The following is a 26214-nucleotide window of genomic DNA, read 5'->3' as shown; positions in this document are numbered from 1 at the left end:
CTTTGAAGGCTGATGGTGCCCTTTAAATGGTGCCCACAAGTTCCAGCTCCCGCCTTCTTATCAAGCCCGCCATCCGTGATTGGACACTTGCCGCAAAGGTGACTCACTAATTGGTCTACTCCCTCAAAATGCTGACATGCGACACACTCCGACCTCCAGCAGGGTCAGGACCCGGAAATGGTTCCAATGCTGGCGGGCTGCTGGTGAGCTCAGGAAAATCCAGGCCAGCACCTCCAACAGTTCAGCACTGGGGAATGTCAACCCTAGATTATATGCTCAGGTTTCTGGCGTGGGACTTGAACCCAAAATCTTGTGCCTCACACGTGCAAGCGCGAACAATTGAACCACAATCAACAGAAAACAATACAACCTAAACTGGCAATGCCACCCAAGTTGTTTTTTTTTTATTTGTACGAAAGGAAACTACTATACTTCTGGAAAGCTGAAATAAAAAGAATTCAACACTCCCAGTGCAGGGTAATTGCCCATTCGAAATTTGAACTTCCCAGACAATTACAGTGCAGTCCTTGCTTGGGGACTTCCAGGTGGTCCTCCAGCAGGTCTTCTAGGGTACCTCCAGGGTATGGCCACCCAGAGATCAGAAATTCTGGGCCACTATGTCTGTAGGGGACAGAATATTGATTATTAAAAGCTTAGCTGTGAGTCCTCTTCTAGCTATTTGATAGGTGCATTCAAATTGAGTCAACGGATTGGTCCGCAGAAATCACATGCTGCAGATTTGATTGGTCAATGTTAACCTCAGGCTCTGTGGGAATAGGGAAGCACTACATTTCTTGTAAGTTTTTCCATTGATGGGCATTATTCTGTTATCTTTGCATTTTCCTAGTCTGCTGCTGTCCCAAATTTAATGGTCTTGGGCTACAGGTATCCTCTTAAGGATCCCGTTTCCATTGCTCCTGTGCTCGCTGATCCTGTTGGCTCCCTGTCCAGCAACACCTCAATATTAAAATTCTCATCCTTGTTTTCAGATCCCACCATTGCCTCACCATTCCCCAACCTGGAATTTTTCCAGCCCTACAACCATTCATAATCTCTGTATTCCTCTAGTTCTGGCCTCGTTCACGGATGCAATTTCCACTGCTCCACCAATGGCAGCATGTCCTTTGCAGCCTAGGTTTAAGCCCTGGAATTCCCTCCCTAAATCACTGCACATCTCTACTTCTCTTTCCTTCTTTAAGATGCTCCCTAAAACCTACCTCTGATCAAGTTTTTGCCCACTGGTCCCAATATCTCTTTACATGGTGCCATGTTAAACGTTGTTTCATAATGGTCCTATAAAGCACATTGGAATGTTTTACTACATTAAAGATGCTATATAAATGCAAGTTCTTGTTGTTACACTATCCTGGTCTCCTATTGCTTGTGTAGATTGCCTCAGTCCTTCTGTTCACCATTTAATCAATTCATATTTCTCAATATTCACTTAATCGTTCTCTCCCATCAGTGACTCACAGCAAATAAAATGCAAAAGATGCTATCAGCTGTGAGTTTGATGGAAAGCTTCCAATCTCAACCTCCTGCCCTCCATTTAATCTAAAATGCTCTGTCCTTGCAGGGAGTATAAGGTCTTAGATTGCTGACCACCCATTCAGTGTAGAAAAGGCATTCAGGTTGGAATGAAACAAATGTGCATCATCCAAATATCCAGCCCTACAGCCTCGTCCTTATGTGAGTCCCCTAACGTGCAGCCTGCAGGACTCCTGTATTATCACAGCCCCTGTCTCCAGCTTGACATATTTAGTGGGTCACAGGCAAACTTTACTGGTATGGTAACAAGTAGAAAGTAGCCTACAAAAACTTGAGGACATCCCTGCATTTGCTAAGTAGATGAACAGTTGCCAGAGTGCTGAACAATCTTTTTTTTGATTATAGCTTACGTGCTGTTGAGGTACATTGTAAGGTCTAGAGTGAGCACAATTAACCAGGCAATCTTAAAGGGACAAGCAAAGTTCTTCTTCACTTGGTCTCAGGATCTGTGAGATAACACTGGCCCTTTTAGAAACCCCAGTCCACTGGTATTGACCTTGACTGGATGCCGTCTCTGCATTTCAAATAGAAGTCTGCTTCTTGTCTAGCATGCCAAAGCTGCATCCTAGATTGGCGCCATCCTAGCATGTGCCAGCTGTGGTTCACCACTACCTCTACTTATTCAGGAATGCATGGGAAAATTATCTTCTAGTAGGTAACCAGTTTTACAGCTTTAAAGAAGTGTTGTCATTTCTCTCTTTCCCCGAGGGACTGATTTTGGGTGTGCCTATTGTGAAGCTGATGACTGCTAGAACATAAGCCGCAGCATAGACTGTTTCTTTCCCACTGTTCACAGAGATTTGTAGAAACCGCAGTGTCAGCTGTCTCTGTGATCCTGACTTAGCCCGCTAATTTAATACCGGCCAAGACAGTCCTCAACATGGTCTCAGTTCTTGGACCATTGGTACTTTGGTCCCACTTCCTGACCTTTGTAAGTTGGTCTTGGCTTTTCATTGGCTTTTTGCAACAACAAAGGACTGCAATCTGAGCATGCTTCAGTTTCATGTGGGCCTGCTGTGGTGTACAGAGTGCTTTCGTTTGTCAAAGACTGGACTGAGTTGGAGATGCTCAAAGACTTGCTTTCCCCTAATTGGTTAGCCTCCCTGGCCTCTGGACCCTCTGTTGATTCCACTTATTATGGCCACTGGCCTTGCTGCTGCCACTCTCCTTGGCCTCCTGATTCACTGCTGCCTCTTTCCCTGGTCTGCTGATTAGATGCTGCCACATTTCTTAGCCTCCTTCTTCACTTGTGCTGCTCTCACTGGCCGCCGCTCTCAGGCCTCATTGCTATCCCAGGTCAGAAGCTAGGGAGCAAACAACTGAGTCAAGGCTGACACAAAACTTTGTAATTTTGTACAGCCTTGTGTTTTGTGTATCTGTGTATATTTGGAATAGATGTAGGGTGTTGTCTTTGCTGCCCTGGCTAATATTTATCCCTCATCATGAAAACAGATTGGGCCACAACTTCTGATCTCTAGGGCAGTGCAAGTGGGGGGTCCCAAAGATGCGCTGGGGAAACCCGCCCCACTCCCCAACCCCATTCCAGAAGTTCCCAGGTAAGGATTGCATGCAATTGCTCAGGAAGTTCAAACTTCCTCAGGACAATTGCCCTGCACTGGGAACCATCCATTAATGCAATTTAAATTGCAAACTTCGGATGGGCCTGACTATCATACAGCAATAGCTACCCAGAAAAAGTTAGGAGAATTAAAACCACTTCTAGATTCTGGATAACTATAGCACTGACCCACCCCACCCCCACCCCCCATGGGACTGCCCCCACACACCACTAACCTCCCGACCCCCCATGGGACCTCCCCCAACCCTCCACGGGACTCCTTCCACCTCCCGACGACACCTGCCATCTCCCACAGGACTCCTCCCACTACCCACTGACTACCCCCCCCCGCCCCCGCTCCCCCATGGGAGTCCCCCCCAACCCCTCACTAACACTCTCCCACTACCGCGCCCCCCCACGGGAATCCCCCATCCCCCATTAGCCCCTCGACCCTCCATGGGGCTCCACAACCCCCATTACCCTCTCCCGACTACCCTCCACCCTGACTGGACACCCCTCCTCCCACAGCCCAACCCACTGACCTGACCTGACCCATCCCCAACCTTGGCCTGACCTGACCTGACCTGAATCAACCCCTCCACCGAGTCTGACCCTGACTGCCCCCCCCACCCAAGGCTTGACCCAGACTGACCTGACCACCCTCCCTCCAAGCCCAACAACCCCCTCAGGCTCAACCTAACCCTGCCCAACCCCGCCTCCCCCCATCCCCCTAGGCCCTACCCGACAATCCCCACCCCCAGCCTAAGTCCTACCACTTAACTTCTCCCTGGCTTGTCAGAGTCTCTGGACCTTTAAACTTACCTGCTTTATGGCAGCTAGTGCCATAAAAAAGGGGGTATGGCTTACTTACCTTTGACTGAGCTGCCCGTAGGCCTTAGGAACCCGCTATGCTATACAGATCTAACCCTGCCTGAGTCGGGAGGCCAGGCAAGATAGGAGCGGCTGGATTTCAAGGCAAGTATTTATGAATGGAGTGGTAAGCTGACTCAATTGCCACTGCCCAGAAATTAAGGACCATTATCTTGTCATTGTCACATTGCTGTTAGTGGAGATGTTAGTGTGCAAATTGGCTGCCCTGTTTCCTATTCCAACAATGGCCACCAATGTTCCTCTAAACCATGCAGATTCCTATGCAGGTCGCGCACATAGAATCCTAGAATGGTTACAATATAGGAGGTGGCCATTTGGCACATCAATCTTTTACTGGCTTTCTGCAAGCGGAATTCTGTTCTCCACCCTTTCCCTCTAGCTCTGCAATTTCTTTTGCTTTAAGTGCTTATCCAATTCTGTTTTGCAAACCTCATTTGTATCTGCCTCCACCATAACCTCAGATAGGGCATTCCAGATCCTAACCGCTTGCCGATTCAAAAGGTATTTCCTCATGTCACTGCTGGCTCTTTTGCCAATCACCTTATATCAGTGTCCTCGGGTCCGCAACTCTTCTACCAATGGAAACATTGTCCCTATCTGCTCTGGACAGATACTCATGATTTTGTTCACCTCTACCAAATCACTTCTTAACCTTCTCTTTTCTCCAGCTTCTGCAATCTCTCCATGTAACTGAAATCCCACACACCTAGAACCATTCTTGTAAATCTTTTCTGTGCCCTCTCTCATCTTTTCTAAAGTTTTTCTGTACTTAAGATGAGGCTAACCAGTATTTTATACAGGTCCATCATAACTTCCTTGCTTTTGTACTCTTTACCTCTACTTAAAAAGCCCAGAGTCCTCTATGCCACTTTAACCACTTTCTCAACCTTCCCTGCCACCTTCAACTATTTGTGGGCCATAATACCCCAGGCCTCTCTGTTCCTTCACTCTCTTTAGAATTGTGCCCTTTATTTTATATTGCCTCTCCTCATTCTCCTACCACTAATTTACCATTTCACACTTCTCTGCACTAAATTTCATCTGCCACGTGTCCATTCATTCCCGCCTGTTTATTTCCTCTTGAAATTTATCATTATTTTCCTCACAGTTCACAATACTTCCAAATTTTGTGTCATCTGCAAATTTTGAAAATGTGCCCTGAAAACCAAGCTTAGGTCATTAATATATATCAAGAAAAGCAGTGGTCCGAGTACCACTGTCTGCAGAATCCCACTGTATACCTACCTCCAATCTGGGGGGAAAAAAACCCACTACTCTCTGTTTCCTGTCACTCAGCCAAAATTGTACCCATGTTGTCACTTTTCCTGTTATTCCATGGCATTCAACTTGACTGACAAGTATATTATGTGACACTTTATCAAATGCCTTTTGGAAGTCCATATACACTACATTATCCTCATTACCCTCATCGACTCTCTCTGTTATCTCATCAAAACACTCAATCAAGTTGGTTGAACATGATTTGCCTTTAAAAAATATCCAGGCCAGCTTTGCCTAATTAAGCTGCACTTGTCCAAGTGACTGTTGATTTTGTCCCTGATTAACATCTCTAAAAGCTTTCCCAGCCCTGCGGTCAAAATGACTCACCTACAGTTGCTGGGCTTATCCTTACGCCCTTTTTAAACAAGGGTATATCATTTTCAATTCTCCAGTCCTTTGGCACTATGCCTGTATAAAAGGAAGATTGAAGGATTATGGCCAGTCCCTCTGCAACTTCCGCCATTAATTCCCTCAGCATCCTAGGGTGCATCTCATCTGGTGATATATCAACTTTAAGTGCAAGCAGCATTTCTAATACCTCTTTTTTATGAATGTTTATCCCATTCAAGTGTCTTAACTACCACCTCTTTCATTATTGCTTGGGAAGCATCTTCTTTGGTAAAGACATGTGCAAAGTACTCATTTAATACCTTAGTCATGCCCTCTGTCTCCATGCGTAGAATACCTTTTTGGTCCCTAACAGGCCCCATCCCTCCTCTCATAGCACTTTTTTTTAACTATTTGTGCTTATAGAAGATTTTTTGGATTCCCTTTTCTGCTAGATGTCAATCTTTTCACATACTTCCTCTTTGACTCCCTGATTTTCTTTTACATTTCCTCTCTGAACTTTCTACACTCAGTCTGGTTCTCACTTATGTTATTAACCTGACATTTGTTTCATCCTAATCTCTATCTCTTTCGTCATCCAGGGAGCTCTGGCTTAACTTGCCCTGACTTTCATGTTCATGGAAATGTACCTGAACTATCTCCTCTTTAAAGGCAGCTCATTGTTCTGTTATAGTTTTGTTGGCTTATCTATGATTCCAATTTAACCGGGGCAGATCTGTTCTCACCCCATTGACATTGGCCCTTCTCAAATCTAATATTTTTACTCTAGATTGCTCCTTGTCCTTTTCCATGGTCAACCTAAACCTTATGATAGTGTGATCACTATTCCTAAAAGTTCCCTAACTGGCATTTGATCCACCTCCTTCCCCAGAACCAGATCCACCAATGCCTCCTTTCTCATTAGACTGAAAACATACTGATGAAGAAAATTCTTTTGAACTTCAGAAACTCTTCCCCCTCTCTGCCCATTACACTATTACTACCGCAGAATAAGAATAAAGTCCTCAATTATTATTACCCTATAGTTTTTGTACATGTAATTTCCCTGCAAATTTGCTCCTCTATAACTTTATGAATAATTGGTGACCTACAAATTACACCCAGTAGTATAATGACACCTCTATTTTTCTTAACTAAATAGATTCTGTCCTTGAACTCCTCCAGAACATCCTTTCTCTCCAGCACTGTAATATTCTGCTTAATCATTGCAGCCATCCCTCCTTTTCTTTCCCTTCCTATCTTTCCTGAACATGTTTTATTCTTTGATAGGATATGACTGTCACTGGCAAGGCCAGCATTTGTTGCCTTGTACCCAGGAAAATTTAATACACAGTCCTGCCCTTCCTTGAGCCTTCAATGGCTCTCCATTAAGTTACTGCACATGTCTGACTGGGCAAAAAACTTGAAGGGGCTATGCACTTAAATTACCAATGGAGTCCAAAAAGCTGGTATTTATAATTCAAGTAATACTTAACTGGCTGCATATTATTAAATTTGATTGTGTTTGAGCCCAAAGTCAATTGATTGTAAAGATAGGGTGAATCACTGTTACAAAGTACCATCACTCAAAATTATTTTAGGATCATAGGTTGTGTTAAATGCGTTACATTTTTAAAGGTTAATGTGAAAGTATTAACACGTGCAAAGGAAAAAAAAAGAAATTGAACGTAATGTAACAAGGAATGAAGTAAAGAATGGAAGAAAAGTGAAGGTCTCTTGTAAAATGAGTTAATTACTAGGAAGGGATTATACTTTCCTGTGCTTGTTTACTTTCTTTCTGCAATGTGAAGAGGTGGGTGAGGGCAGCCTCTGGGAGGTTGGGTGATAGTTTCTCTGGGTGGGTGGTTGGCTGTTTCCTGGTTGAATTCGAGCTGGTGGCTCTGCTGGGGTCATTTGACTCATACTTGGGGCGCTCGGTTATCTGGCCAGCCCTGGTCAGACCCGATCCTCCGGAGCACTCGCTGCCCCTTCCCGAGCAGAGGCTGTGAGGTGAGAGCGGGGCAAAGAGTCGGGGTGGGCGGGGGAGCGGCGGTTTGGTTGGGGGGCGGGGGGGAGAGTGTGTGTCGGTGGCCGAGGTGAAAGCCCCGAGCTCCTGCCTTGGGCAGCGGACTGTGAGGGGGAGGTTTCTACCTCATCCCCCTGGCTGCGGACTGCACATTCTGTTACTTTTCATCAACGTGTAATTTTGTTTTAAAGTAGCAACTCAGAAACATCTCGGGGAAAATGAGATGGGCACAAGCGAGCGGGCAGGCGGGCGGGGGAGAGGAGGATGCACAAGGGGTCTGGGAGGATCAGGGCTGGGAGGAGAACGGGTAGAAACGGCCCTGGAGTGGACGAGGGCTACAGCCCAGAGGCGATAGGCACAAGGGACTGAGGCGATGGGCACAAGGGACTGAGGCAGGGGGCACAAGAAGGTTGGGAGGAACCCTGAGGAGATGAGCACAAGGGGCTTGGGGGTGGCAGAACGGGTCCAAAGGGGACGGAAGGGATCTGAGGGGGCACAAGGGGTCTAAGAGGGAAATGGGGCCGGGGGAATGCGGGGAGAGCATCCTGTAGGGATGACTGGGGAGGAAAGAGTGCCCTGGGAGGGAGGGGTTAATGGTGAGGGCAGAGGGAACAGTGGGGAATGAATAATGAGGGGAGAGAGCCCTGAGGGGGGTGAATGGTGAGGGGAGAAAGCCCTGAGGGGGGTGAATGGTGAGGGGAGAAAGCCCTGAGGGGGATGAATGGTCGGTGGGAGAGGCAACAGTGGGGAATGAATAGTGAGGGGAGAAAGCCCTGAGGTGGGGGGGGGGGGTGAATGGTGAGTGTGGAGGGAACAGTGGGGAATGAATAGTGAGGGGAGAAAGCCCTGAGGGGTGAGGGGGGGGGGGGTGAATGGTGAGTGTGGAGGGAACAGTGGGGAATGAATAGTGAGGGGAGAAAGCCCTGAGGGGGTGAATGGTGAGGTCAGAGGGAACAGTGGGGAATGAATAGTGATGAGAGAGAGCCCTGAGGGGGCTGAATGGTGGGTGGGAGAGAACTGAGGGAGTGAATGGGGAGGGGAAAGAGTCCTTGGGAGCAGAGGATGAATGGGGAAGGGAGAGAGTCCTAAGGGGTGTTGATGGGAGACCGGACAGAACTTTTGAGGGGTGCTGGGGTGGTAGAAGGGAGCAGGGATGGGGAGAGGCCTGGAAGCGTGGATGGTGAGCGTAGAGAGCTCTGAGAGGACTAGACATCACTAAAACAAATGTATCTAGTCATTATCACTTTACTGAATTGTGGGATCTTGCTATGTGCAATTTGGCTGCTGCATTCCCTACATTGGGATGAAACCTCTGGCTGAAAGCATTTTGATGTCTTGAGGTTGTGAAAGACACAGTGCAAAGCTTCTCTTTATACAGATAGCTTGATGTTAATACTTGATCATGCACAACATAAAATTATCAGAAAGCCAAGCATGATCTTTTTTAAAAATTAAAAAAGTAAAGCTCAGAATTAAGATCATCAGATTTTAAGTTACAGCCCAAAAGGAACATGAGAGAAGCAGATTTGTTGCTGACATAAAGCAAGTTGTAGATGTAAAAGGTAAATGTGGTGTGATAATAGTCAAGGCCTGCATTTCCAATGCACAATCTTCAAGCTCGCCCATGTTTATATGGCAAAGCAGGAGACAAACCAAATACTCCTTTCACTTGAGTCTCAAGAGCTCAATGTCAATAATGAAAATAGCATTAGGTGGAATGGCTTCTAGGGTGGTCAGTAGCTCCATAAGCATAGTCGGACGTGCATGTCCGCTTTGCCCTGTGCCTGGATATTGATATGCCTGGATCATTGCTGAGAGGCCAGTCCAATTACCTCCTTGTTACTGAACTTAGTGGACATGTTAAAAAGACCTTAAAAGTTAAACATAGTGTGGAATGCAGTGATGTATAAGCTAGATAGAAGAGTGGTGAGTTTCTCTCCCTGGGGCATTTCAGTAAACTGACTGGGTTTTGCTACAATCCAGAAACCTTCATGCAAGTTCCACAGATTAGCAGATTTAATTTAGTTTCACAATTTGCCAAGATGATGTTTGAATTTTTGACTTCTGGATCACTAATCCTGTGCGATTAGCTCATAGCCACCAAAGCTATGAAAAGCATAGATAAACATTTCCACCTGCACACAGCTAAACCACCTGTCTGCACTGTACAGTTGAAGGAAAGCTAACTTAAAAGTAGCTGTAGAGGTTATCCTTTAATATGTATCACTAAAAGTCGGTAATCAAGAGATTTTTACAGTTTGAGTCAGTCTGTTATGAATTAACTCGGTCAAAGATGAAGAAGAGAAGCAGCTTCTCAAGACATTGCATAGTTAACAGTGTGAGGTAATTCCACAGGAAATGCAATACTTCCTTCACATTTAGGCTATTGCCTAATCAGATGAGTGGAATGTGTTTCCAGTAGCAAATGGTCTTCTAATATATTACTAGAATTGTTGGTTCATGTTATTCCTTTTAAAGCATAGATATATTCACTTAAAAGGGAAATGGACATTTATGTGGGTCTCATCGAATGTCTACAGCAGATGTTAGTTTTTATTATTGGATGTTGGATATATACTCATGTTGAAGTGACAGCACAAAAATGGGTTATTCATCAATAACTTGCATTTATATAGCACCTTTAACATAGGGTAGAATTTTCGGGTCGGTGGGCTGGGGAGTGGCCAGGAAACAGACCACGGACCACTGACGGCGATCAGCCTCTGACCGCGATTTCACACTGGCCGGCCAATTAACGGCCAGCTAGCATGAAAGGCATGCTGAAAGGCTCAGCGCTACCGGGGTGGGGGCGGGAGGAGGGCGAGCGCTGAAGTCAGCACAGGGTGCGGGGGAGCGCGGAATGAAAGCTCCCTGAAGGCAGAGAGCTGCCTCAGGGAGCTGATGAATTTAAAATCAATAAAAGCAGAATTTAAAATCTGGAAAAAATGTCCACACATCAGGATAAGTCACCTCAACATGCAGATGCTGAAAACTCTGTCCAAACATTTTAATCTTTTTAAAAATTAATCTTGGAAACCTCATCCTGCCCTTGGATGAGGTTTCCTCAAAAAGGCAAAGGCCGCCTGGCCAATTCGCCCACCTGCCAACTGTAAGGTTGGACGGTCAACGAAAAATCGCCATTGATTGCTACTTTAATGGCCTTAATAGGCCTCTTAATTGTCGGCTGGCGCGCTGCCTACTCTTGCGCACGCCCGCCGACTGACATATCACGTGCGTGTGCGATGATATCATGTTGCTTGCCTGACGTCATTGCGCGCTTTTTCATGCTCGATCGTGTCAGGCGCCTGCCCACACGCCGAGCAAAAAATTCTACCCACAGTAAAACATCCCAAGGCCCAAGCGATTTATGCCTGTGCGTATGCTTCACATGAGCCTATTATCACTTTAATTCATCTAATCCTATCACCATATCCTTCTATTTCTTTCTCCCTCATGTACTGATCTGGCTTCCCTTTATATGCACACATGTGTGTTTGCAAAGTTTGGAAGTTCCACGTTCTAACCACTATATGGGTAAAGAAGTTTCTCCTGAATTCCTCATTGGATTTTTCATATAACTATCTTATATTTATGACTCCTAGTTTTGAACTCCCCCAAAAGTGGAAACATAATCTCTACAACTATCCTATCAAACCTCTATAATTTTGAAGACTACTTTCAGGTACTCCTTTGCCTTCTCTTTTCCCTGCCCCCTCAGTCTTTGCTGATGGTTATAACTTTTCTGTTCATGCATCACAGTTGTAAATCTCTTTTGCATCTTATCCAGTAACTCCATATTCTTTTTGTACTATGGAGACCAGAACTGTGCACACACTTGAAAAGGAAAAATTTGCAGGGCTGTAAGGAAGAATAGGGGAATGGGATTAATTGGATAGCTTTTTCAAAGAGCCAGCACAAGTATGATGGGCTGCATGGCCTCCTTTTGTGCATTATGATTCTATTGAGTTCCTCACTTGCTTCTGGAACTCTCAGACAGTGGATCCAAAATTCCACGGGCCTGGAACCTTGAACGTTTTGGAGCAACGCCTACAGGTAATAGTGAAATAATGGAGAGAAACGTGATGAAAATAGACCCTCTACCTGTACCTGGTAGAGGTACTCCCTTTCCATTAGCACTGTGAGAGCATCTACACCACATGGATTGCTGTGGTTCAAGAAGCAGGATCATAAGCAGGGAGGGATGATGAATGTTAGCTATGCCCACACCTCAAGAACAAATTTTTAAAAAGCTGAAGGCAGCAGAACATGATACACTGAGTGGACTGAAACCCTCAGATGCTTTACACATTCCACTGCTAATGCACCATGACCTGAAGGGTACACTACTACATATGCTTTGATCATGCCCCTGCATTCAGCCATTTGAGCAGCACTTGGCCCCAGCGAGCCTTGCAGTCTCTGCAGACTGTATTCACTGGCCTATGAACTGAAGAGTATCCTTATTCTTCCTTAACATATAGTCTGGTGCAAACTGTCACTGGTGTCTGCAGGAAGATATATCACTTCCCCATTCATTGTGGCAAAAAACATGTCTGCCCCTCTGCAACCAGATGCATGCAAGATCTACAGGAGATAAGTCAGTCAGAGGATTGCTACTGGCCACAATGTGTCAGGTGCCTCCAAATTTCCCCCCCAAAAAGATGAGAGTGAGACCACAAATTTATCATCTGCTTGCATTAGCGCACAAAGAGCATATTTAATGCAGCCAGAGCCATAAGGAACTATCATCAAATTATCTTGTTCCCCAAAACAGTGCATTGTTCCTAGATGGTGTACAACCAAACTGACAACTCCATCTCTGTCACTGCAGCTATACTCAAGAGGCTTGACACCATTCAGGGCAAAGCAGCTTGCTTGATCAGCAATCTATCCACCACCTTCTTTCACCAGAGGCACACTATGACTGTATTGTGTAATATCTACAGGATGCACTGCAGCAGCCCACCAAGGTGTCTTCTACAGCACCTCCCAATCCGCAATCTCCATCATCTACATGGACAAAGGCAGCATAGTGCATAGGAAAACCAACACTTTAACATTCCCTCTCCAATTCAGACACCATTCTGACTTGGGCATATTATCGTCGTTTCCTTATTGTCACCGGGTTAAAATTCTGAAACTCCTCAAAAGCAATTTAGGAACCTTCACCTTCACCATACAAACTGCAGTAATTCAACAAGACGACCTACCAGCACCTTCTCAAGGGCAACTAGGAATGGCAATAAATGCAGCCGTCTGTTCTTGCATTACAACAGTGACAACATTTCAAAAATACCAACTGGCTGCAAAGCGCATTGGGACATCCTGTGGTCATGAAAAGTGCTATATAAATGCAAGTCTTTCTAAATTTTCATAGTCTGTGAATGAATTTCAAAAACATTTGCCTGCAGATACCGCATGACAAAACTGCATGGTGATTTTAACAAATATATTCATGCATTCTTTTGTAAAAAAGAAATGTTTGTCACTGGATTATGACAGCACTAAGATGCAAGAATGAAGGTAGTAAATGGACATTTAAGTTTACTTTTCATATATATGTGCCTCTTTTTTTCATGAAAGGAAAAACCTGTGAATTAATGTTTAAGACATTTTTCTGTTTCCTTAAGACATTTTCTGCAGAACTGAGAAATATAAAACCTTAATTGTGCAGAATTCCATGTTTGATGACAAATTAAAGAATTCTATATAACCATACATCTGTCTATGAAGTGGTCAGAAATCTGCATAAATTTGCAATAAAGGATTTGATCACATAATTATTTTGAGTCTGTGTGAAGGGTGTGGAATGCTACATTAATCCCTGGCTTCCTGTAAAATAAAGCTGATATATTCTCACTTGGCAACTGCGTCATCGGAGCTCCAGAAGTGCCTACTAGGTTTTGCTTGCAGTTTTTCTGGCAGGCACCCATATTTTACTGGGCATTGCTACAAGCCAGCCTCATTTCCCGTAAGTGGCTGCAAGAGTCACACCGTAGTCAGGCAGAAGAACAAGACAGATAGATACAAGTGTATGTCGCTGGGACTCTGGTACGTGACTGCTTATTGAAAATGCTGTGCAAGTATAGGAGCTTATTGTAAACGATGTCAGTTGGTACAATGTACGCTCCTCGAATTTTTAATTGGCGATTTTAGTGTTAATGTAAATCAGGTTTATGTAGGTGTAGCTTATTCACTCTGGAATAAAATTTTGTGCAAGAAGTTTTGAAATGATTGTTAGAGAGGTGTGCCTCCATTGTGGCAGATTTTTGACATTTGAGTTGGAGTGTCATCTGCATTATTGGGGGAGGGGATGGGAAGAGGTGCTTCCCTCCCCAGAGGCTGTGGGGGAAATCGGAGGGTGAAATAATAACTGGTTAAGGGACAGGAAAGTCTGCCTTGTAACGTATATGATCTCTGGAGTCTGACACAAGGAGATCTAAAACTCCTTCAGCCCTACAATCCTCTGTGAATTCAGCGTTCCTCCAATTCTAGCCTCTTGTACATTTCTACCACTGCCTTCACTCCACCACTGGTGGACGTGCCTTCAGCTGCCTGGACCCTAAGCTCTGGAATTCCCTCCTTAAACCTCTCTCTCTCTCTCTATCCATACTTAATACATTGATGCTTGCAACCTACCATACTGACCAAGCTTTTGCTTCCCTGCCTTACCAGTGACTTGGTATAAAATTTTTGTCTGATGACGCTTCTGTGATTTTACTCCTACTTTAAAGGAGCCATATAAATACAAGTTGTTATTGTTGAAAGAAAGTTTAATATAAAAAGTTTCTCGGAATGTGTCTGTTGCTGGCAGAGCTGGCATTTGTTGTCCGTCAGTAGCTGTCCTGTGAAAGTGGTGGTGACCCTCTTTTTGAACATCTGCCGTCAATGTGGTTATTCTATGTAGTGATGTAATGGAACTGAGTGGCTGGCTGGGATACTTCAGAGAGCAGTTAAGGGTCAACAACATTGTTATGGGACAGGAGTCACATACAGGCCGGGTGGGGCAAGGACAGCAATTTCCTTCTTTACGTTAGTGAACCAGTTGTATTTTTGCAATAACCTGACAGCTTCGTGTTTGCTTTTACTGATGCCAGCATTTTATTTCCTGATTTTTTTTTAAAAGCTGAATTCAAATACTGGTGGGATTTGAACCCAAATTCAATGTATTAGTTCAGGGCTCTGGGTTACTATCGTAGTACAGATATATATAACCACTGCACTATTATGCCAATAGCTCATAATGTGAAGAGGTGTTGTATTTTGTTTGAAAGAAAGGGAATAAACACCTTACATGTATGTAGGGATGGACTTTATGTGACCTCGCAGGCCATATTTTCGGCAGGGGTGCATGTAAAATAGGGTTTCGTGCCGCTTTTGTTTCCAAGATGGGCACCTCCCCCCACCCCACCTTCCCCCCACACACCACACGCCCCCCCCCCCCCCCCCCCCCCCCAACCAACTCCTGTAATATTCTATCCATAGTGTTTTTTCACTACCTCAGGTCATCCTAAAGTGCTTTACTTTAGTGAAGTTTGTGAAGTAGTTTGTAAAGTGAGGTACTTCTGAAGTGTAATCGCTGTTGTATTGTAGGAAATGCTTCTGTGAAACATTTGCTTCTTACACTATATCTGTTCAGTGGGTTATCACATTCTGATTTTTCATTCATTCTATTACTGTATATACGTGTGTAAAAGACGATGGCATGTAAAAATCAACCTCATAACTTTTGGCCTACAGAATTATAATTTCTCATATACCTCATGTAAAAGTCGACTAGTTTTTCAGGGTTAACAGCCTAAATGTTTAAGAACCAAAGTATAATCGTAGAGATGGTAATGATTCAATTTAATTATCAATGTTTAAAAATTAACGAAAATGAGTACCGGTGAATAAATACTTAAAACATTTATATGTTTAAGTTTTTTATTTATTCAAATTATTAAAGTGATCAGATTATAAATGACAAACCGTGTTGTGACTATTAATTATTTACTGGTAATTGCTACAGTTCATTTTTAATTATTACAGTTCATTATGGTCTATTTTGGATCTCGCTTGGGTCCAAATCAAGCATCCATGTAAGTCAGCCCCATGACTGATGGCCTAAAAAAATTGATCTAAAAAAATTTGACTTTACACGACTATGTATGGTTTAAGCACAGGAGTTGTCATTTTGTAAAAATTATGCTCTAGAATTTTTTTTAACTGGGCCTTTTATTATTAACGTTAAACAGGTTTCAGTAGGTGCATCCTCCTCACTGTGGGGGAAAACGTTTTGTGCAGCTGGCTTTGAAATGATTACTAGGTGAGCCTGGTGCCTCCAATCTGGCAGATATCTAAGACGGTGAGTTGGAATGTCAGCCGGGATATTGGAGGAGAGACTGAGAGGATGTGCTTCCCTCCCCGTGGATTGCGAGGGAAATCAGAGAGTGAATTAAATAACAATTGGTTCAAGGGCAAGAGAGTATTCCTCCTAAGGTCTGCTCAGCCCCCGGAGTCTAACACAGGAAGGCCAACAAACTTTTGTTCATTTTTTGTCTGATAACTCTTGTGATTTTGCTACCATGTTGAAGGCACTAGATAAATACAGGTTGTTATTGAGGGGGAAATGAATCATTTAAAATCTCATTGTGCATGTTACTGGCAAGGCTGACATTAATTTCCTATCTCTAATTGCCTTGAGAAAGTGTTGGTGGCCTTCTTGAAACGCTGCAGTCAATGTGGTCATACTATGTATTGATTTGATGTGACTGAGTGGCTTTCAAGGCTACTTCAGAGGGCAGCTAAGGGTCAACTACATTGCTGTTGGTCTGAAGCCACAAATAGGTCAGTTTGGGTAAGGATAGCAGATGTCCATCCCTAAAGGACATTAGTAAACCAACTGTGGTTTTATGATAACCAGACAACTGTATGGTCACTTTCACTGATTTCTATTTTCTCTCTTCTATTTTTGGCTTTTACCACATTACATGGGGTCATCACAGTACTGGTTGATCACCCTTTACACACCAACCATCGTTTTTGGATTTGACGGTTGGTTTTTCAGCCAGAGGCCCTTTCTGCCGCTGATCCTCCCCAATGACCTGGGCTTGGGGCCGGCACCAAGACACGCTGGCTTTGCCTGCACCAGTGGCTGGGCTCTTGTGTGATGGTCACCTCTACTGATATCAGCTTTCTTCCTGGATTTTTTTAAGAACTGAATTCAAAAACAGCCATGGTGGTTCAAATTATTATTCAAATCACCTTCAAATTATTAATTCAGGCCTCTGGATTACTAGTCCGATAACATAAGCATTACACTACCACATACAATGAAGAATCACAAAATGTTGTCTAAAAGGTGGAAAACAGTGACAGGCTTACATTTATGCAGCACCTTTTCATAACAGCTAATAAGCATTTCTGAAGTGTAGTCACTATTACAATGCTTCTCTGAAAGATTTGCTATGCTGATTTTATCTTCAACATTGGTTTAACAGTAAATCTGTGTTTTTGGGTTATTCTGATTTCTCACTCATCCTATGCTCAACATTTACTTGAGTTAATGTAAGCTGTGCTGATTGTTTTAACTATGATAGAATGATGTCAGCTTTAGGTGGTTGTATGGTGGGCCTGCCTTTAGACATTCAGGAAAGTGTTAATGTTAAAGGTTCATATGCAGTGATCTAGTAGGCCATTGCTCAACTTTGGCAGACTCCGGCAGGTGCTACCTTTCAAAACAATTTTTGCGAGTAATGAGTTCTGGTGTATCTTGATTTGACATGTTGTTGAGTCACTGCTGAACTAAAAAGGAAAAACATTGCATTTACGTGGTGACTTTGGCACATCCCAAAGCACTTGCAGCCATTGAAGCACTTTTGAAGTATAGTCACTGTTGTCGTGTAGGAAAATAGCAAAGTTTTCACACAGCAAGGTCCCACAAACAGCACTGAGATATATGACCTTTAGTAATGATAATTGAGGGATAAATATTGTGCAGGACAACAGGGAAAATTCCCCTGCTCTTGTTCAAATAGACAGCGCGGGATTTTTTTCATGCCCACCGAAGAAAGCAGACAGAGCCTCCATTTAACATATTTAAAAATGACACCTCCAACTGTACATTGGTATTTCAGTGCTCCATTGGAGTGTCAACCTAGATTTAGTGTTCATGGCTCAGAACCCAGAACCTTCTGACTCAGAGGTGAAAGTGTTACCACTGAGCCAACCATTGGCATCAGAGAGACATTCTGCAGAGGAAACAAGACTCCATGTTTCACTGTTGTTTTGGAAGATTAAAATGCAGGCTAGCAAGACCCAGTTTCAATGATATTGGGAAATTAATTAATGTAAAAATTCCGAATGAGTTCTTCAAGAAAAAAGCCAAATCTGAATGCTGGATCAAAAATAACTGAACTACAATTAAACCTTTCACTTACTAACTTTATGAGGTAATGCCCCAACATAGAATTACAGTAGATATGTACAATTCAAAGCATTGCAAGTGGAAAATAAAGCAAGGAGGAACATTTTTTTGCTACACAGAGCTGCTATACTGGCTTTCTTCTGTTTCTGTTATATGAGAAGGAAATAACAAATTCAAAGGGGAGTTGGCGCTAGCTTTCCACTATTTCCTTCCTCTCTACATTTGCAGAAATTGAAATGCCTCCCCTATTTTGTTAGTTGCATCTTGTGATCCAGGAATATGTCAGCAGTTTGACCAGCTATGACTTTCATAGTCCCTTCTCTAGCAGTTGCTTCTTCCAGTTTCATCAGCAACCTGTACATGTTTATCTACAGTATTCAGATTTAGAAATTGGTCCTCATTCTGCCTGATTTTCGAATGGAAAACAGAGTGGGGGAGGGATTGGGAAGGGTGCAAAAATGACCGATTTTGCTGGGCTATGTCCTCCTGTGCCAAGGATGTCTGAGAAACACCTGATGCCACATTGGCCAGGTCGATTATCAGTTGTCCATGGAGACCACCTAAAACAAGGCATTAAGCTCTATGCATATGTTAATGAGGGACCTAATAGCTACCTAACCCAAGGAAGGGTGGGTAGGAACGGTTAACTCAGTTGGCTAGATAGTTAGCATGTGGTACAGAATAACGCCATTAGCACAGGTCCAATTCCTGTTCAAGCTGAAGTAGACTTGGAACCTGCTTCCTTGCCCTGCCCCTGAGAGTGGCTTTACTGCCGATGAAGCTGAGCTGCCACTGCTTATAGCAGGCTTGTTGATGTAAATATGATGTCGCCTCTATTCAAATTGGCCAGTTTAAAAGGGTAGCACTATTACAGTACTCTGCTATTGAACAAGAATGTACTAGATCGCTGTTGAATAAGCTACTGCAGTCACTGCTTAGCGTAAACTGCAACCGCACATCATTTAAAAGGGATTAAGCACACAAGCTACAAGGCTGACACCTGTATGTTGGGATAACTCTAACATTGATGGTTAGAGTGAGAAGGGGTTAATAGAATGCATTCTGGACCATTACTAAATTATCACATCAATATTCACCAAGGAACAATGTGGCGCAAGATCTCTTAAATGACCTAAAGCTAAGGTGAAGTGGAAATTCCTCATAATAAAATTAGGTTCAGAGGCAAAACAGAGAACTAAACAACAAACAAAATACCATGATGTTAAAAAGAAAATCACATTTGAGGGAAATGGAAAGAGATCGAGCTCAGATAAACTGAATAGGAAAAATTGACACGTGAGTGTCCCAGAGTATTCATTTTTTGGTTGCTTGTCAAACAAATATATACATATTAAAACTGGCCATTTATCTCAGCTACCTCCAATGGACCAGTTGTACAGGTATGACAGGGGTTCTGTGGCCTGTAGTGCGGTGAGGAGCAGTCTATTGGATTCAATGCCCTCTCATACATACAGATGGGGTGACATCACTGGCTGTGATGGCAGTGCAGTCAGATGTGAATACCATTGGACAGACTGACATTGCTTGCATAAACCAAGAGAAAACGTTTGAATGCAGTTACATGACTAGGGTTGAATGGACAAGGTCTTCTCCATGTCTGAAGGTCAGAACGACAGCTGATCCTACTAGAAAGAAAGAACTTGCATTTATATAGCAACTTACCTACTCTCTTTGAGATAAGCTGCATTCTGTTCCTATCTGTCAAAGTGAAGGTTGTCCTGACAAATGCATTCAACATATCTGTCAGTTCACTCCCTGCACATGATTCATTTGAAAAAAAACATCATCAGGAACTCAGCTCATTGCGGTTGCAGAAATACAAGTACTTCTTCCACAGGAATAGCAGCTGATTTTGTTTTTGGGGATTCATTACTGAAATAACTCACGTTACCAAATTGCTCTGTGGAGTGCTATATATAAGGAGTGTGGACGGTCTGCAATGACCTGGAGCAATAAGATACTCTTGGATCATGCCCAATTCTAATTTTGTTGCCAAGAGGACTAGAATATATAGAGAGGGCCTGAGCACAGGCTATTACTTTCATTTGCTGAATTCTAGCTTTTTAATATTTATCAATTGAATACTCTGATTTTCCTTGACAATATATAGAAGTCGGGATTCCTTTAATTTATCTTCCACGCTCAGTACGAGATTGCCTTAGAAATTGTTTATTGGCCATTTGGTACACAAACTCTGGCATATATGCAACACATGCCTGAACTGTGAGCCCTGAGAGCAGCCTAAAATTGGACCTCAAGCCTCATTAATATTAATTGGATGAGCTCCTGATGCCTATTGTACCTCTACAGGCATGTCTCCCAATTTTACACTGTTGAATCTTGAATCTGAATAGTGGGAATCAGCCAACACCTACCACAAACTACCTGGTCACTATCACATTGCTGTTGTTGGGAGCTTGGTGCAAATTTGCTTCCACGTTTCCTACATTACAGCATTGACTACACTTTAAAGTCCTGAAAGGCGCTATATAAATGCAAGTTCTTTCTTTCTTGTCTCTCTTATCAGTGTATATCATCTGATTTGCCCTGGTGAAGGTACTGTATAAGTGTATGTTGTTGCAGTCTAATCAGGAGATCCATGAGTAAAAATATTTTCCCCTAATTCATTCTAGCACTTTAGATGCTGTTTCTTGCCCTTCACCAAATGGTGTTATGGGATCTGTTGTATCCACTTGAGAGGGCAGACAGGGCCTCAGTTTAGCATCGCACCCAAGAACCTCTGACAGCACAGCAATCCCTTTGGCAGCATTGGTTCTAGATTATGTGAATAACAAAAGGAAGAATTGCATTTATATGGCACTGTTCATGACCACTTAAATGTTTCAAGCCACTTTAAAACAAATAGAAAGACTTGCAACTATAAAGGAATTTTCACAACCACCATGAGCAAAGCACTTTACAATGAAGTACCTTTTGAAGTGTAGTCACTATTGTAATATAGGAAACCTCGTAGCTAATAGCACTCAGCAAACTTCCACAAATAGCAATATGATAATGACCCGATAGTCTGTTTTTTGAGGGATAAATTTGGCCAGGACACCTGGGAAATCTCCCCTGCTCTTCTTTGAAATAGTGCCATGGGGTCTTTTGCATCCACCAAAGCAGTGGATGTTGCCTCAGTTTAATATCTCATCTGAAAGACAGCACCTCCAACAGTGCAACTCTCTCTTTATTGCATTGGAGTATCAACCTTGAATTTTGTGCTCAAGCCCTAGAGTGGAACTTAAACCCAGAACTTTGTGATTCAGAAGCAAGTGTGCTACCAACTGAGCCATAGCTGAGGCACAATTTGCAGCCAATGAAATACTTTCTGAGGTTTAGCCACTGTTGTAATGTAGGAAATATACTTGTGTAGAGAGGAACTTAAACTCCCAACCTTCCAACTCAAGAACAAGAGTGCTGTCAGTGAGCTACAGCTACTGCAACCAGGCAAGTGGGTTCAAAGTAGTTTCATAAAGGTAATTTTAATGAGTCTTTCAAAGGCAAATCGGGAAGTAGCAGGGCACAGAGATATAGTGACAGATCAAAAGCAGAACTGTGAAAGAAATAATGCTGTCGATTGCACAACAGTTTTGTAAATTTATTTATAAGTCTTTATGTTGCATCCTGTTGATGTGAGAACTCGTGTGCATGTGCTTGCCTCTTTTAAGTTTGTGTTGAAAGTAGAAGATCTAGCAGTTGAGGTCTATTGTATAGGCAATAGTTTTCAGAGAAACAATGTGGAATTGGAGGTGAGCCACAGTACTCTGTATTGAGAAAACGAGACTATCGGGTCAATGGAGCTGGTATTGTGAAATAGGTGGTGCTTTGGTTTAAGACCCAATGCTAGGAACATTGTTGGTGAAACCAGAAAATTACAACTAATTTGTAATTACAAATTACAAAGGTCTTCAAGCTTTTAAACTTCTTTTCAATTATAATGATCTGGATCAGTAATGTACAAGCTACATGTGATTAATTGGGAATTCAGATGTGGCTAATTGCATTCCTGATTAGTAAATTAGAAAATGAGTTGGTCATGTGACCCCAATTAACATATTCACACGATATATGCATGTGAACTTAAACCTTTCTGTAAGTTGATAAAATGACAAGACATGTTTGCGCTGCATGGACATATTTTGCAGCATTTTTGTCATTCCCTTTATTCTGCGGAGGTCTGCAGCTCCCTGGGGGCAGTTTCTGCCTTCAGGAAGCTCCTTCGAAGTGCTCACCCGCAACCTTAGTTAGGTGGGCGCCCGCCCTCTTCCCGCCCCCACCCTGTCAGCGCTGAGCATTTCTCAGCGCACATTTCATGCTGGCTGGCCGTTAATTGGCCAGCCAGCGTGAAATTGCGGTCGGGGGCCGATTGCGGCCGGAGGCCCATTTCCCGCCCACTTCTGGGCCCACCAATCGCACGCGCCCGACGAATGAAAAATTCAGGCCCTCGATTACGTGTAAGGTGCGCTCTACTAAAATTAGTGCATATGGCTAAAACCATATGCATGTGGCTAATCAGCAATTTCAATTGTAGAATTCTGGCCTGGGTAAATTGGAAGTGCTACAAATACAGAATAGATGTCCTGTGAAAAACAAATGTTAAGATTGTGTCAAAAAAAAAGCATTCAATAAATTGATGAGAATTATTTCAAAACTAACTTCCGGGGGGGTTGTTAATCACTGGGAGGGGAGTACCATTGATTTAAGACTGAAGGAATATCAAAATAGGAGATCAGAGAAAGTAGAAGTTCAATAACCAAGGTGGGCCTTCAAAGCCTGGTATTCTGGAAGGTGCAGTGGTTATAAGAGGAGGAAATAATTTCACAAGTTGCCCTGGTAGGTTTTGATTGACAATCTACAGTGTGGTCAGTTGTGTAAATATGATCCCTCAGATCCTCACTGGTCTGCTAGAAGCTGGAGATGTTACTCTGTGTGAAATTCAATATTTTAATCTGTTCATTCAGTGTAAGGAGCCTCCTGCTCATATCCTGGAGGGTAATTCCTCCGGGTCTCTTTACTTCTGTTACTGTCTGTGCCTTATCTGGGTTTTATTTAACCACTGTTGATTTGTGCAACCATTTTCAGTAACCTACAAAACTTGGTTGGGAATGTGGGTGGGTGGTGGTCAGCCTTTTCTCTGAGAACATTGGGCTGTAAAATTAAATGGCCTCTAATGCACTGGTATAAGAGCCCTTTCTTATCCCTACTTCCTCCTATTTGCTGTAAGCTGAATTTTTAAAAAAGATGTATCTTCATATATTTGACAAGTTTATTTACAAAAACAATCATCCCAGCAACCTCTCAATTTTCTATCAATGTTTCATGGCAATTTGAAAAAAAATGCAACACCCCCATTGATTTGCCATTTAAATCAAGTTAAAGAGAAAGCACCCCCTCTTGAGAAGAAACAGAAGAGATTGTGTTTAGTTAGACAGCTATGTGAACTTATATAAGCAAGAGATGAGTTCCGCATGGTAAATGAAGTAGTTTGATTTGTAGAATCATAGAATCAGACAGCACAGAAGGAGGTAATTCAGTCCACCATGACTGTGCTAGCTCTTTGAAAGTACTATCCAATTAGTCCCAATTCCCTGCTCTCGTCAAATTTTCTTTTTCAAATGTATATTCAATTCTCTTTTGAAAACTTTTATTGACTGCTTCCACTACTTTTTCATACAGTGCATTACAGATCAAAACAACTTGCTTCACAAATAGAATACCTACTTATCTCACCTCTGGTCCTTTTGCCAATTATCTTAAATCTGTGCCCTCTGGTTACTGACCTTGCTGCCAGTGGAAACAGTTTCTCCCTATTTACTCTGAGTATTGCTGAAAAAATATGCAAGGGGTAGGTAGGAGGTTAGGTGTCATTGCTTTGAAGACACGTTGCTCATGGAACACAAAAAAGATGTTTGTGAGAGCTGGGTCTAGAGGGGATCCCATAGCAATAGATCTAGATCAGCATGATATATGATATAGTGCTACAGCACAAATATCTATGGCTACCTTAAGTGGAACATTGGTAAATAGGCTAGTGGATCGTATTGAACAGCATATCCCAGCCGCTGTTTGCAATGGGCAGAGTACAGACCGATCCAACCTGCCTGTGCTTGCAAAACTCAAAACAGTGCCCAACATTAGATGTGATTCTGCAATTGAACAACATTTGCTAAACAATCCTTAATGTGCTAAGACTTACGCTGACAACCAATTTAAGATTGTCATTGCGCTCGCAATGTGGTGCATTTGCATGTACTGGAAGCTACATGTATTAATACAAAGGGCCGAGTTCTTTGCAGGCAGAAAGAACATGTACACACCTGTTTAGGCTGAACAAAATAAGTGATTGCCATTCACTGACTCATTCCTCAGTGCAATGCCTTGATCAATCAGGTTCCTCAGTGCAATGCCTTGATCAATCAGGTCAAACTGCCTGGTTTAAATTTCAAACAACGCTTGGCAGCTAACTGTCAGGCAAAGGTGCATTCTCCATGGCAACGCCACTTACCAACCAATCAGCACTCTCTTCACATACAGTATAAATTGTTGTTTTCCCCTTATATAGGTATTCTTGCAAATGTCCTATTGAGTGCAAGACGAAAAGCTTAGACATGTCTCTTTTTTCAGCAATACTCAAATTCTGTACTACCAAGCGACTATTTGTGTACTCTATCAAAACCGTTATCATTATAAAGTCGATTCATAAGAACAGCCTCCTTGTCAAGAAGCACTTCAAATGTAGAACCGCCAAAGCTCTGACAGCACAGCTATGCGTCAGGGTATTGAGGGATTTTGGACTTTGTGATATGAAATAAAAACGTCAGTTTTAAGGAAAATAAAGGATTGATTAGAACTGAGTTAATTACTCGGTAAAGGAGCTGGAAAGAACGGTTAAGGCATGCTGTGAAGGTTGATCCCATTCCTATTCGGTGGCTTGCCTAGAAAGTTAAAAGTAAGACAGCTGTAAGACTTTGAAAGTCTGTGATAAGCTGCTTTAAACAACGTATGTTGTTGTTAACCAGGGGAAAGGTACAGGAAGCTTGTTTTTCACCAGCAAGCATGATATAAAAGCAGCTTTTTTAGTAATTTTGGGAAGACAATCCAAAAAATTGACCAGAGACAAAACAAAAGAACACCATGCAGGGTTTCAGCCAATTGTTAACCTCTTAGGCATGTGAGGTCAAATAATTAGCTATTTTGAGTTTTGCATTCTGCTACTGACTTAAAGGTTGTCTAAATCTCTACTTGTAAAATGTGTTGAATTTTTTATATCAATAATACAATTAGAATTGTCCAATTAGAAAAGCAATAAACCTTAGTTGATCCTTAGCTCTGATTACCCTAAAGAGTTAAGAGTTGAAACAATAACCTTCTGGCAGAAGTATCTGAAACAGGATGTTATGTTCCCAGCATACACACCCTGCTGCCAGTAGGTTTGAAGGGGAGGAGGAACCTGCAGAAAATCAACCAGGGGAGTGTCAGCTGGTGAAGAGGACCAAAAAGAAGGAGGGGCTAAGAAAGGACCAAGCCACTTCCCAGGTGAGTGGCAAGAGGCGGCTCCCATCCAACACGGATGACAAGGGCTGCTGTTCTTCAGACGAAGGGCAAGGGTGGCACCAACAGAAGAAACGGGAAAGCTCTAGGGAGGTGGAGGAGGAGACACTCGAGCTCCAGAACATTGGAGACAATGAAAATACCAGTGCACCCCAACTTCACGCTCAACTTAAAGAGGCCAGCGTACCCCAGCCCCAGGAAGCTGGGAGCAGTGAAGCACTCAGCGCATCCCAACTCTGGGAAGCCGGGAGCAGCAATGCCATGGAGGGGGAGTGGACCGGCGAGACTTCTCCAACAGAGAACAACTCAAGCCTCACTCCTTGCACGAACCCCTCAATGTCACCTGAGCGGAACATCTCCAATGGGGCGGTTCAGGATGGTTTCCTCAGTCCATCCAAAGTGAGACAATTTGAAAATATTATGGGTATGCAGGAGCAGACCACGGGCCTGGAACTCTCAAAGACAACAGGTTTGGTAAGCAACAAAATGTTTTAAAAATGGGGATAAAGATTCTATCTATTAACGTGCGTAGCGTTAAATCTATTATGCGATGTGTTGCAACCTTGGATTACCTTGCCAAGGTTAAAGCTGACCTGTTGC

General features: G+C 43.0%; 1 protein-coding gene across 3 annotated transcripts in view; it reads left to right on the top strand.

Moving 5' to 3' along the window:
- Positions 1 to 7453: 7453 nt before the first annotated feature.
- Positions 7454 to 26214, top strand: part of nod1 (nucleotide-binding oligomerization domain containing 1) — a 60858-nt gene continuing 42097 nt past the window's right edge. The window contains exon 1 of one of the 3 annotated variants that reach the window (XM_078539407.1): positions 7454 to 7615. The gene's annotated coding sequence lies outside the window, so the exon portion shown is untranslated. Of the gene's footprint in view, positions 7616 to 13597; positions 13683 to 25551; positions 26089 to 26214 lie in introns of those variants that run through there. The other 2 variants (XM_078539406.1, XM_078539408.1) reach the window with 2 other exon arrangements.

The sequence above is a fragment of the Cetorhinus maximus genome, chromosome 3, assembly GCF_964194155.1.
Source record: "Cetorhinus maximus chromosome 3, sCetMax3.hap1.1, whole genome shotgun sequence".
Lineage (NCBI taxonomy): Eukaryota > Metazoa > Chordata > Chondrichthyes > Lamniformes > Cetorhinidae > Cetorhinus > Cetorhinus maximus.
This window is presented reverse-complemented; position numbering and strand designations above follow the sequence as displayed.